Below are 12,654 nucleotides of genomic sequence, written 5' to 3' on the forward strand. Positions count from 1 at the left end.
GGGCAGTCAGGAATGGCTTTGGGTGGCTGGGGATTCTCTGGGCTGCCAAGGCTGGTTCTGGGCAGCTGGGGATGCTCTGGGTGGCCGGGAATGGCTCTGGATAGTCAGGGATGCTGTGGACGGCCGGGGATGGCTCTGGGTGGCTGGAGATGCTCTGGGTGGCCAGGGGTGCTCTGGACAGCTGGGGATGCTCTGGATGGCCGGGAATGGCTCTGGATAGTCAGGGATGCTGTGGACGGCCGGGGATGGCTCTGGGTGGCTGGGGATGCTCTGGGTGGCCAGGGGTGCTCTGGACAGCTGGGGATGGTTTTGGGTGGCATGGGATGCTCTAGGTGGCCAGGGATGGCTCTGGACGGCTGGAGATAGCCCTGGGAGGCCGAGGATGCTCTGGACGGCCGGGGATGGCTTTGAACAGCCAGGGATGCTCTGGGTGGCCAGGGATGCTCTGTATGGCTGAGGATAGTCCTGGACGGTGGGGGATGCTCTGGGTGGTCAGGGATGCTCTAGGCGGCCAGGATGGCTTTGGACAGCCAGGGATGCTCTGGGCTGGCCAGGGATGGGTTTGGACGGCCGGAGATGCTCTAGACAGCTAGGGATGGCTTTGGACAGCCAGGGATGGCTCAGGGCGGTCAGGGATGCTCTGGGGGCCGGGGATGCTCAGGGCGGCCGCGCAGGAGGCGCTGCTGGCTCTCACGGTGGGGAGGGAGCAGCGCGGAGCCGCGGGGGCGCTGCCCGGGGAGGAGGGTCAGGCGTCTGCCCTGCGCTGGCAGATTTGCTGTTACTTTTGGAGCTCTGTCAATAGGCTGACAGCGCTTTTTTGTGCGGATGTAAACAAGGCTGCGAGTAGAGTGGGTGTCGATCACGCGTTGTTTGCCCTAAATTTAGAGGGAAACATTCTGCCTGTTCATTAATAGTTAAAATATTTTTCCCCTGAAGGATTTGGTTATTCCATAAAATGCTTCCTGTATTATATTTTCCTAAGGGTATATGGGTCTTTATCTCTAACATGTAATAAACTTCTCTTCATCCTTCTCTAGTACCATTAAAGCCACAAGGCCTTTGTTGTAAAAGTATACTAATGAATAGAAATGTTACAACAAGAACAGAAGTCTTGTGTTTTCCCTTCATCATGCATCATCCATTTTAATTAGACGAAAGGGTGGTGAGTACTGTGACAAGAGTCTGGAATTAAAATCATTAATTGATGTCAAGCTGACGAGAGACTGCTAACATGAATTTACTGACAGCAGGAAAGAAATTAACCTTATTACTTTATTTAGTACATTGGGACTATTTATTATTCTTTCCTGTATAAGTTCAATGTGTTCTGTTAGTGATGATAGATAAAGACAAATAATTAATAAAACCTACATTGAGTTTTATTACCTCCTATCAATGACATTGGGATGAAAACCACATCAATAATTTACAAAAAACAAACCCACCACATCCTTCTAATCAATGTAACTCATCAAAACTGTTGCTGCAATGTTTTTGATATTTTAGATGAGTATAACAGGCTATGCTCTCCAGCCAAGTAGAATTGCAAAAGTGATTTGATTTAAAACCATGCATTAGTTTCTTAATGTCAGTGTTTCAAAAAATGAAACATATTTTCTGCAGCAATGACGTTGATTGGAATAACTGTCTGGTTTGATCATCATTGGAAGGTCAGCCTAACAAAGATGAGTTTTAATGTTAAGCATCTTTATTCTTTAGATGAAAGAGTACAGCAGTGTCTTACAGAATGACAGCAGCATCCTATAGATAATTTGTGACCCAAAGGTCATAATAAAAGAATAGAGGGAAGGTCATCCTGTAGTAAAGGCCATCTGGAACTGTTAAAGTATCAGATGGAGTAGGGGGCTGAACAGCAGGACTCTTGGTGTCTTTCCAGATTTCCCAGAGAGACCATAATATTTTTATTGGAAAACCCCAACTTTTTTCCCCCTTAAGCAAAATATTTTCATTGAGCAGTTTCATCTTACTTTAAGGAAAAAAGACAACATACTGTGATAAGGAAAGGATTTTTGTTTCTTACAATGTCTAAGAGTTATCTGTGTTTTTGCAATAACCCAAAGTTTCAGCTTTACTTTTGCTGCTGCCCTATTTTGATGCCACTTAACAGCTTTCAGAAAACCTGTTACCTCTAAAACCGTTATTACTGCAAACATTCAGAATATAAGTAATTAGTGAAGTTTTCCATTAAAACTTTCACCTTCTTCCCAGCCTGTAACAGAGGAGAGGAAAAATTCCTCAGTGATCAGAAAATCAGAGCAATATGTTTCTCATTCTCACTTATTTTGTGATGGGGTCTGCTTGTCTCAGTTTCATGGAGATTTGTAGCATTGTTTTTGGCAGTGGTTTTTTACATAATGGATAAGGGTGCAGGATATGAAAAAAGAAAATCAATGGCAATAATTTTTGGAAGAGAACACAGAAGTGAAGCATGTGAATATTGATCTTTGGAAAAACATTTCAGACCAGTTCCACTTCATAAAAATACTGACTTTGGGAGCTATGTAAATTGAAGCCTTTATAGAATAATAGTTAGTGGAGTAGTTTTTCAAACAAAACACCACATATTCTCTAACTACATATTGTAATTAGAGAGGTTTTAAGACATCATGCTAAAAGCATATTTTCTTTATTATTTTTCTGTAGTGATTCAATACATTGCACTGGGCAAGGTCTAGCCAAGTCCCAGCCAAGTCCCTTGCAATATATTGAAAAAAACATAATTTAGGTAGTCTTTATAATATTCTGTGTTATAAATTAGTTTAAGGTGTCTTGTAGATCACATAAATTCAGTACTCTCTTAGACATATTAGTTCAAAGTAAGAGCACTAAAATGTTTCACTTTAGAATGTCAGGAACTTCAGGCTAAGGCAGCAGCATGTCCTCTGATGTCATAAGAATTCTCCTTTAGTGGCAGAGACTTATTTGAGAATTAAAATAGCTGTATCACAGTTACTAACTCACTGAACTTATTCTTGCTGAATTGAACAGAACTCAAAACCTGTCAGGTTTTCCACACTGCACCAGAGGACTCTGACAGTAAAACAAGGCACTAATCCTACTCCTTTTTATAGTTCTTAAATGCAGCAGCAAGTATTTGACTAGCCAGAAAGACACCTAATGATGCATCTGTAACAGGCAGATCCATCCTCCCTCCACAGCACAGCTGCAAACTTTATTTTGTAACCAGTTACTAGAAGAAACCCTTTAGGAGTTATGAGACATCTGGCTCTGTTTCTGGCCACGCTGGAGATTTGTGCTGTCCTTACTGTGACCCAGTGAGGTTTTAGAAGTGAATCCTCAGAGGTGCTGTAGGTGTGAATTTGAGGGTCCTGAGCTGAGATATTGACTTATAAGCTATATTCTTTATTGGTTTGGGGGTTTTTTTCTCTTTTCCTTTTCTTTCATCTTCAGTGTATGAGATTCACATAATCCTTGCTTTGTTGTGAGGTTTTTCATTGTTTTTTTTGTCCCTTCATACTGTTTCATTTTCCATGTTCCAGATTAGGCTATTTTATACATAGTACTCTAGAAACACAGAACAATCTACCTGAAATAGAGCTAGCAGCAGAATTTTGTGCCCACTTGTGTTACTGGACTTCAGCTAGAGGAGCATGACTGGTGGATAGGCTCAGTTCAACCAACTGATAAGAGTAGCACAACCTCAAGTTTCTGCCTCCAGTAACTGGGAATGACTGATTTGAATCATGGTATGATGTATGGTGCCATTTGAAATGTGGTTTGCCTATGTCATTTGCTTCTTGCACACATGGGAACAGCTGCTCCTTACACATCTAGCTGCAGAATTCAGATGTTACCCACCAATGCTGCTCTCTGGAATTATTCTCCAGTTGGGGAAAAAAAAAATGTACTGGAAGAAATGGTCCAAGCAAGTCTGCATGAAGAGGAAAGCAGAGCCTTTAAAGTGAGGAGGGATGAGAGCAGGAACTTGTGTTTCAGCAATAGTTGAATATCATGATCTCTTCCTTTCTACTTCAGTCCAGCAGAAGAGCTAAATAGGAGATTAGAGCTAAGATAATCTAATGATGAAGAACCTGTTGTCATAGGTGTGAATATCAGCCTTTCTGGCCAGTTTTGTTATGTAAAAGAAAAACTAATTTCCATTTTACTTTCAGACAGCAATAATGTTCTTTGATGCAACATGTTTCCCAGCAGGGTAACAGTCTCATTTGCTCATTTGTGTGATCCTCCACTTCTGAGGTCACTGATCCTTGGATCAGACATGAAAATAGGACAGAAAATTTCAGTCAAAGTAGTGTTTGTTCTGGAGATGGAGAACCTATGCTGCCTATGTACCTGCAACATTCTCCTTTGGTTGAAACATATGTATTCTTTAAAAAAAAGCACAGCAGGCAAACCCTCCACCCTACAATGTGGCAGACTGTTAACTGTAAAGTAGGCTGAAAGCTCCATTGAAGTGTAGGCAAGATAATTTGCAGATTTTTTAACCCAAAGTAAGCAAGGATTTTCACTTGTTTACTGCAACATCCAAGAAAGCAGGTTTGAGATACTGGCAAACCTGCTGACATGGACGTGTCGTCACTTTGTAAAGACAAAGGGTGAATCAAGAAGGTCAGGTGATAAGGAAGGATGGGGGTGAAATATATGAGATTCCACAAGGTTAGAGGAAATAATTTTAATGTCTCCTTTAGTTTCATCAATGTCACTTGATTTCAAATTGGTGTTTGCACTTCACCTGCTCATATGCATAATATTTACTTTCTCTCCTGCATTTTTTCATTTCTTTACGTCTTCATTTGTATTTTGCTGCCTTCTTTAATAGCCTTCTTTAATATAGCTCCTTATAAAAATGAGCATAATGTTCTCTCCCTAATATATTAGGGCACTTAAAGTAATCACCTTATCACCTTTATCCTTCACCTTTTTTTCTTTTTTAACTGCAGCCCTCCTGGGTTGTAGCTCATTAAACGTTTTTGAAATTCTCATGCATCTCTTCTGATTTGAGGAGGGGGGATCTTCAGAGAGACAGTAAGTACTATCACATATTCTAATTGGCAGATAGGCTGTGATTGTTGAAGGAGAAAGAAAATTAAGACTGTCTGATTATGTAGATACATTTCTTTAATTTGGAGATGATGGGCAGCCTTTTAAATGAAAAAAATGTAGTCCTTGTTACATTTCTCAGCTGTTGTAAAACCAATATGTAGGAAATATATGTATGTAAAATTTCTATGGAGGTGCAGAATTATAGATCTTTAAGAGAGACTATATCACTTTTTAAAGGTAGTATCTGCATGATATGCTATTCCTGCAAGATGCTTGTTTCATCCTGGTGGGGTTTTTTTTGTTTTTTTTTTTTTCATTTTCTTGGTTTATAATAAACTCTACAGCTTCCTATGGCAGTCTTTTCCACTGCCTTTTGTTTAGGAAGTTGCCCTGCTCACAGTATCCTAATTATTCTTCCTTCAGTTAAATACCTAACACATTATTCTCTTCCTCTGGTGTTTGCAGATGGCTGTTATGTCCCCACTCTGTTTTTCTTCCCCAAACAGCTTGATGTTGTTGACTCATATATGTTACCCAGTAGAACTTCCAGATCCATTCTTGAAAAAGCAACTCACAGATTTTTTTCTCTACGTTTAATTAAGTGTTTATTTATTTGAACTATGTAAATTACCTTCTAGTTGCTGTTATTTAATTCTATTTTTATAGCCTACTCTGTATTTCGAGAACATTTGAAATCTTAATCCTTTCCTCCAAAGTTCCTTCATTTGGGTTTTCTGCAGATTCAGTAGTGTCCTAATTAATAATGAAAAATTCTGAGTAAATTCAAGGTGATCTACATAGAAAATATCTCAATCTGTCCATTCTGGTGACTGTGAATCTATTCTCTAGATATTACGTAGGAGCAGCCTTGTTCAACCTATTGCATCCATCCCCTAGCTGTTTTTCTTAGCCTGGGACTGTTTCTGCTCTGTTCACAAGGCCATTTCCCATGTTTTAGAAGGGAAATCTGACTGACCTAAACCACATCTGTTCTTAATAACTTTTTGGTGGCTACTGCTTGTCCCATTATCTCCTCTGTGCTTACCAGTAGTTTACTTAAGGAGGGATTGAAGTTAAAGTCATGAGTCTTTAATTCTGCTCCTTCTCTGAGGTATGTTTGACTTTTCCTAGTTTTTTAGTGTTTTAGCTGTCCTCAACAAGTTCTCCTAGTTGCTGAAAAAGTCTGAGGCTGCCTCAGACAGTTGTGTGTGTCAGATGAACTTCAACTACCTTAACCAGTTTCTAGCTGCTTTTTTTGCTGGTATATTGAAGATATTTTTGTTATTGGTGGTAGTCAATTATGCTGGTCATCTGCTTGCAGTCAACCATTTCAGTGAAGACAGATGCAAAGGGAAAAACCATTAAGCCTCAGGTCTTCTCAGCATCATCTGTCAATATCCTTCCCTCACTGCCACGCAGGGGAGCAACCTTTTCTTTGCTCTTCCTTTTACTGCTAATGCAATTACTCAATGATTTATTGTCATCTTTGAAGCTCCCTGCTACTTTTATTTCACATTATGCTTTGGCCTTTCTGATTTTGTCCCTGTATGCCTGTGCAAACTGATTACATTTTGCATGTGTTTCCTCATGTGTCTGAGGTCAGAGGATGGTCATATTTCAGTCAACTGGTCACACATGTATATCTATAGCAGATAAGGCAGAACTCTTAATTTTTTTTTAATGACTTGAGAAAGTTGGGTCTCTAGCCTTTCAATTGAAAAATTATATTTACATAGCAGTATTTTCTGACTTTTTAAAAAAAGTTTTGAATTAAATGGGGGGAAATCAGGAAGAGGAGGTGACTTTCTTATTTACAAGCTGTGGCTGTTGGTGGCCAGGATTATCCATTGTGCACAGTGATCCTTCAGAATGATTTTCCCAGGGAAGCAGATGGCTCTGCTGAGGGTGGTTATAACTGTGATAACTGAGTAGCTCTAATCATGGCAAGAAAAGCTAAGTGTCATATGCCGGTTCAGAGTGAAATCACAGTAATGCCTATAATCAAGGTACCCTCATTAGAAGGCTAGTTGTCAGAAAAATTCTGCTTGGCTCCAGACAAAGGTCAAAGAAAAATAGAGGAGAGGACAAACTCCCATATTGACTTGATTGCCAAAAATTAGAAAAAGGGCCATTAAAGCCCCGAAGGCAGTAGAGAAGGTTGGGGGAGGAGCAGTGAGACCTGGTGTGCTGTGCCTGCAAGGTATTTTTCACTAGCAGAGAAGGAGGGGACAGATTTGACAAGATCTGGCTGCTGGCCAATGCACTTTCTGACCTCTTTATTAGAAACGATATCTGGCAAAAATTGGGCTGAATGTGTTCATCCCGCTGGACTAACTTGAACAAGCTGCCTGGCTTTCTAAACGTGTTGTTGTTTTTCTCTGTTTCCAATCCATCATCCCAGCGCATGCCAGTCTGATGGTAGAAGAACTGAGAACTGGCAGCCGTGAATGGCTTGTCATTAAGCTTCTGTCCTTACACAATGCTGTTTCCATCCTTAATAAACATTGTCAGCCATCTCACATATGTGGAACTGCAAGCGTTCAATACTGATTTTGTAAATGAGTGAGTCTCGGTGGAAAAGACGAGGGTGTGGATTATCACTTGGGCAATAGCTGAATCCTGGCAGCAGCCGGAGGATTAATTGAATTGACCAAGCAATTGCACACCAGAAACAGCAGCCAACTTTTTTTCTGCTCTTAGGGGAGGACATTGGTGCCATTGCAGTGGTAAATGTAATGTACTAGCCATGAATATCCTTCCCACTACTTATCAATTAAGACAATTAGTGATTTTTGTGTAAGGACCTAAATCACTAATATTGAAAAATCCAAACAAAGGAGACTGAAGGTCCCGGGGGATTTGGGATATACTTATAATCTACTCCCAACTTTAGATGAAATAAGGGCTGATTTCTTTTGACAGCTTTGCTTATTCACTTTTACTAGCAACAGCTCATCCAGCTCAATGGATTTGCTTTTTCTGTTAAAGTATAAAAAGTTAAAGTATAGTTCAGAGAACTGCAGTAAACATTTAGTTCAGGGTGGAATTGAATCCCAAATTAATAAGATTACTTAGCACCCACATATGAGTTACATGGCTAAATGCCCTTTGTGGTCAAGGAAGGGCTACTCAACACAGTTGGTAGAGCCTGGAGAAGGGTTTGGCTTCACCTCAAAATGTCCATATTACAGATGTTCAGCTGAACTGTGTGCTGGCCCATGCAGCAGCTGCCTGCTGTGGCTGAATCTTGACCAGCTCTCCTGGGAGTTCAAAACTTACCTTGATACCTAAATTTAGGTGTTTAAAATGGTAGTTGCCTTCATCTGAAAGCTGAATACCACTCACAGTTTATAAGAAGGGAACAAGGTAGCTGCTGTTTCCTGGGGACAGCCATGCAAAAGCTTTTGCCTTCTTTTTGCGACCACCATTTCCTGTGCATAGATAGGAATTGGTGTACAATGGGTATGTCTATCATTACTGGATTAGCTTGCAATGAAAAGCTCTTCTAACAATTATAGGAAGTTCTGCAGCTAACAATATTGTCATTTGAGGCAGTTATCATTAGCTTTTGAATTGAATGGCACACAAATGCATGAGGATAGTTTATACTGAACATTATAATTTGAGTCTCAAAAGTATGACAGTGTGTTGTTGACATTTGCAGTGTTAACACTTCAGCAGGAAGGGCTTAGAAACTTCTTGGGATAGCTTTTGTATTTTTAAAAGTTTAGTTTAAATACTGAAAAACTGATTAGCAGTTTCTGCAAAAACTCTTTGATGATGAAGAGTTATGTGAACGTTAAGCATTAGCATTATTATTATTATTGTTATCAAACCACACAAAATCCTTAGGATGGCCATAAATCCTCAAAATTAGCTGATCTGAAATCTCAGACATAGGCGTTTTTATTGTGCCATGTCATGAAGGAATACAATTCAGTGAAGACAGCTTAATACACTTATCCACATTATGAAACGAAAGCACTGTGGTCAAACACTTCTCCAGATACTGGATTTCATTAGTGGGGGTGTTGCTGATTAGGGCTGAAGCACACAGCCAGTTTTGGTTCTCATCTGTGCTGCACAGTGTGTTTACATAACCATTTTAATCTTCCCCTCAACAGTCTGCCCTGGCATTTCCCATATCCATACTTGATGTGCTATGTGCTAACAAATGATTTAGGGCGCATCAAGCATATACACACATGAGCACACAGAGGGGCAGCATAAAATACAGCTTCACATTAAGTTCAAGTCCTTATATAAAAATATATTCAGAGTTAAAAGCTATTATAATTCAGAAGGGATAGTGCAGTATTCAGCTGAGAGCTCTTATTCTTTTCAAGAGTATGCCTACATATTTTTCCCTAGTTGTTTGGTTCCTTCAAGCTGAAAGACATAATGTTTAAATGTGGTATGTCCTTGAAAAGGCAAACCCAACCATATTTGAAACAATATTCAAAAATATCTTAAGCAATTAAAATATCTATACTTTTGTCATGTGAAAGTGCTAGCATTTTCACACTGGCTTAAATGTAAAGCACAAAAGAATAATTAAGAGAAACAAATTGGAACATTTTGGGTTTCAGTATAGTCAGACACTTTATACCTTTAATTTTAGTGTTATCTTTTGTTAAATGTTATTGCAGTTACTGGGTACTCTGTTTATAATTAACAGGAAGATTAATGTGTTTAGATTCTGATTTTTAATACTATTTATTTGTATTAATACATTGTATTAGCAATTGTAGAAAATACTCTAAAAATTTTTTTGGTAGATATGGGCATAATTAATTCCATAACACTTCAGAAATCAGTTCTTTCCCACTTGAATGGGAATAAGTATCCCTCATGGAGCCATGCATGGGAAAATCTGAATGCTCTGGCTGCAAATGGCTCAGCATCCAAACTATTAAAGAGCCAATAAGCAGATGCAGGAGAAAAGGTTTTTCACATAAAAACCTTTCATGAGGGAATTCATGTCTGCACCTGTGGGGAGTGATGTGATCTTCACAGTCAAAAAGCTCAGAAGGTCACTGCCCTCTCCCATAGCAGTTTGTGTAACACAAGCAGATATCACCTGTAACCACCAGGTAATTCTGTATTATAAGCACTTCAGGTAACAATGTTTTCCTCTGATTGAATTACTCTATGCCACATTATTGTCACACTGTCTGGTTTCATGCACTGAAATTTTGGTTATCTAAAATGCATGGATTTTTTCCTTCGAATTGGTGTCAGACAGTGTTCCCATCTGTGATGATAAATTATCCATTTAAAGGAAAATTAAAGCTACCAATGTCTAAGAAATTTCTGATTTCCTTTGCTTCTCTCATTCAGAGGACAAATATAAGGAGATAAATACATTTCTTCACAGAGTAAATAATACTGGACTACAAATTGGGAGGTAAACTACAGTGAGAGGAATCAACATGCACAGGTGGTTTTCAGACCTGTTTTTCCTCCTACATAGATACCTTCAAAGTGATTAAGGCTGTAACACTTCTGAATTAACAGTTTTGGGGTATTGGAGAAGGTAAAATATATGATTTTATTTTAAAATAGACCTGCAGAAACCCTCTTTAAATTTGAAATTAGTTTTGCATTTAAATTTGAGTCCCTCTCCACTGTGAATTAAACAAAAACCAATTCCAGTCTGATGTTGCTGAAACTGTAGAGGAAAATTCTCTCAGCTGACTAGCGTTGTAGTTTTCACTTCCATTCTTCCCTATTAAAATAAAAAGCAAACAATAAAATAATTTTAATATTTGCAAAATTAAAAAGTTGTGTTTGTTTAAAATGAACTTTTAAATTTTTTTTTCTTTTCACTGTGACTCAACATGGGGCATGTAAATGGGTCTTTGAGCCATCAATGTAGGTGGTTCTGTCTGTTGAAGGTAATTCAGTCAATCAGTTGTATCCCAAATCACTATCTATGGTCAATACTTTCAGGGTTTGTGGGGGAAAACATGTCTGTGTATCCATCCCTGTATTCCCTTATTTTTTATGGTGATCTTTGTAAAGGAACAGTTTGCTTGGGATTCAGTCTGACCAAGAGCCATTTCTGATCTTCACATACCAGCTCAGGGCTGGATTCACATGCTTGAACACAGATGACTTGTGTCATTTGGGCTGTCACAGTCTCAGGGACTTCAGCATGACCTGGGGAGTCCTTGCCCAGCAGCTGCAAGTCCATCAGGATTACCTGGGGGTGTCAGGTGGCCAGAGCTGCTTGTATTTGAGCAGCTCAGTCAAGGCTGGGCATCCAAGCTCTGAAGGAAGGCACAAGCAGCAGCATCAAGAGTGTCTCTAGAGTGACTTCTTTCATTCTCTGACACATGGATGGTTCCTGACTCTGGAGTCTGCTGCCAACAGCTCCCGGCCACCATACGGGGAACCTGCACACATGGCTGCTCTGAGCTCACCTGGTGTGAGCACTGAGATTTCATGTCTTTATCTGCAGTCTGAATACCACCCTTTGTGTATCCCCTTTCGTTTTTGCAAATCTAATCTTGAGGGGGCCATTTTAAAATTCCCAAGAATGTCAAAGTTACCTAACTTTAAGCTTTTCTATTTTCAGAAGAGTCGAGGCTTGCTTTCAAAAGAGACAGAGGCTTTGAATGGGCTGCTCTTGTTGAAAGTTGGCAAACAAGATGTCCTTGGAAATGGCACACAGCAGAGATGCACGGAGCTGCAGTCTGCATGGATGGATGCTGTCACTCTGTAGCCATGGCTGTAATTAGATGAAAAAGGAGCACATTTTACTAATGGAAGGGAGGAGACAGCTTCATTTTGCGATGATTACAGAATATTAAACTGGTCTGGGGAGACAGTGTAAAGGGGGGGTGTGGTCAGCTGGCTGTGCTTATGTGTGTGCAATACATCAAATTTCATAAAATACCAAAGAGACTTCGAAGCCCTGATCAAATTTTTGTAATAGCTTTATGTGCTTTTGAAAGTATGACCTCTGCTCGATTTGTGCTTGTCAAATTCCTAAATGTCATCTGTTTCTATCTGTCACTTTTTATCATACAGCTAAATTAGTGCACATAGATATAAAACCCTGTCCAGCATCACCTTTCATTTGTAACTTTAACACAAGGCACTTTCTGAGAAGATGCAGCCTGCTTTTGAGAGATGCCAGATTCTGTTTATATTTTTTAAAAAGCATGCACATCTCAAAGGAATCCTACAAGAATCTGCTTCTGCTGTTTACTGCATGCATGCAAACATAAATATATCCATGTCCTATCCCTACACAGTTTTTAAATTCTGAAAAAAAATTTTTTGTAGTATTAAGCTAAGAAAGTACGTTAAATACCTGCATTAGAACCATTAAATCTGGTATGTTTTAATGGAGTACAATACAATAAAAATTATGTAAGGCCAGGTAATAACACAGGCATCCTAGGAAGCGTGAAACAATAGATTAACTCTGTTTACCAGCAGCTATGGCCAGTGATTGTTTAGCTAAGAATGAAACCAAAGACAGTGGATAATCAGATGTACTCCTTAAAGACCAATGTTGATTATTAGCGTTGTTTCAATGTCCAAGGTAAACTTGAGACCTCATGGCAAACTGAAACTGGAAACCTTCACTGGTTTCCA

The 12,654-nt window shown here is 39.5% G+C and overlaps 1 protein-coding gene across 12 annotated transcripts in view; it reads left to right on the forward strand.

Annotated features, from left to right (window-relative positions):
- The window catches only part of PARD3 (par-3 family cell polarity regulator), a 444,327-nt gene that overhangs the window by 333,457 nt on the left and 98,216 nt on the right, over positions 1-12,654 (forward strand). The gene's annotated exons all lie outside the window — the stretch shown is intronic.

This window comes from Ammospiza nelsoni, chromosome 1 (genome assembly GCF_027579445.1).
Source record: "Ammospiza nelsoni isolate bAmmNel1 chromosome 1, bAmmNel1.pri, whole genome shotgun sequence".
Classification (NCBI taxonomy): Eukaryota; Metazoa; Chordata; class Aves; order Passeriformes; family Passerellidae; genus Ammospiza; species Ammospiza nelsoni.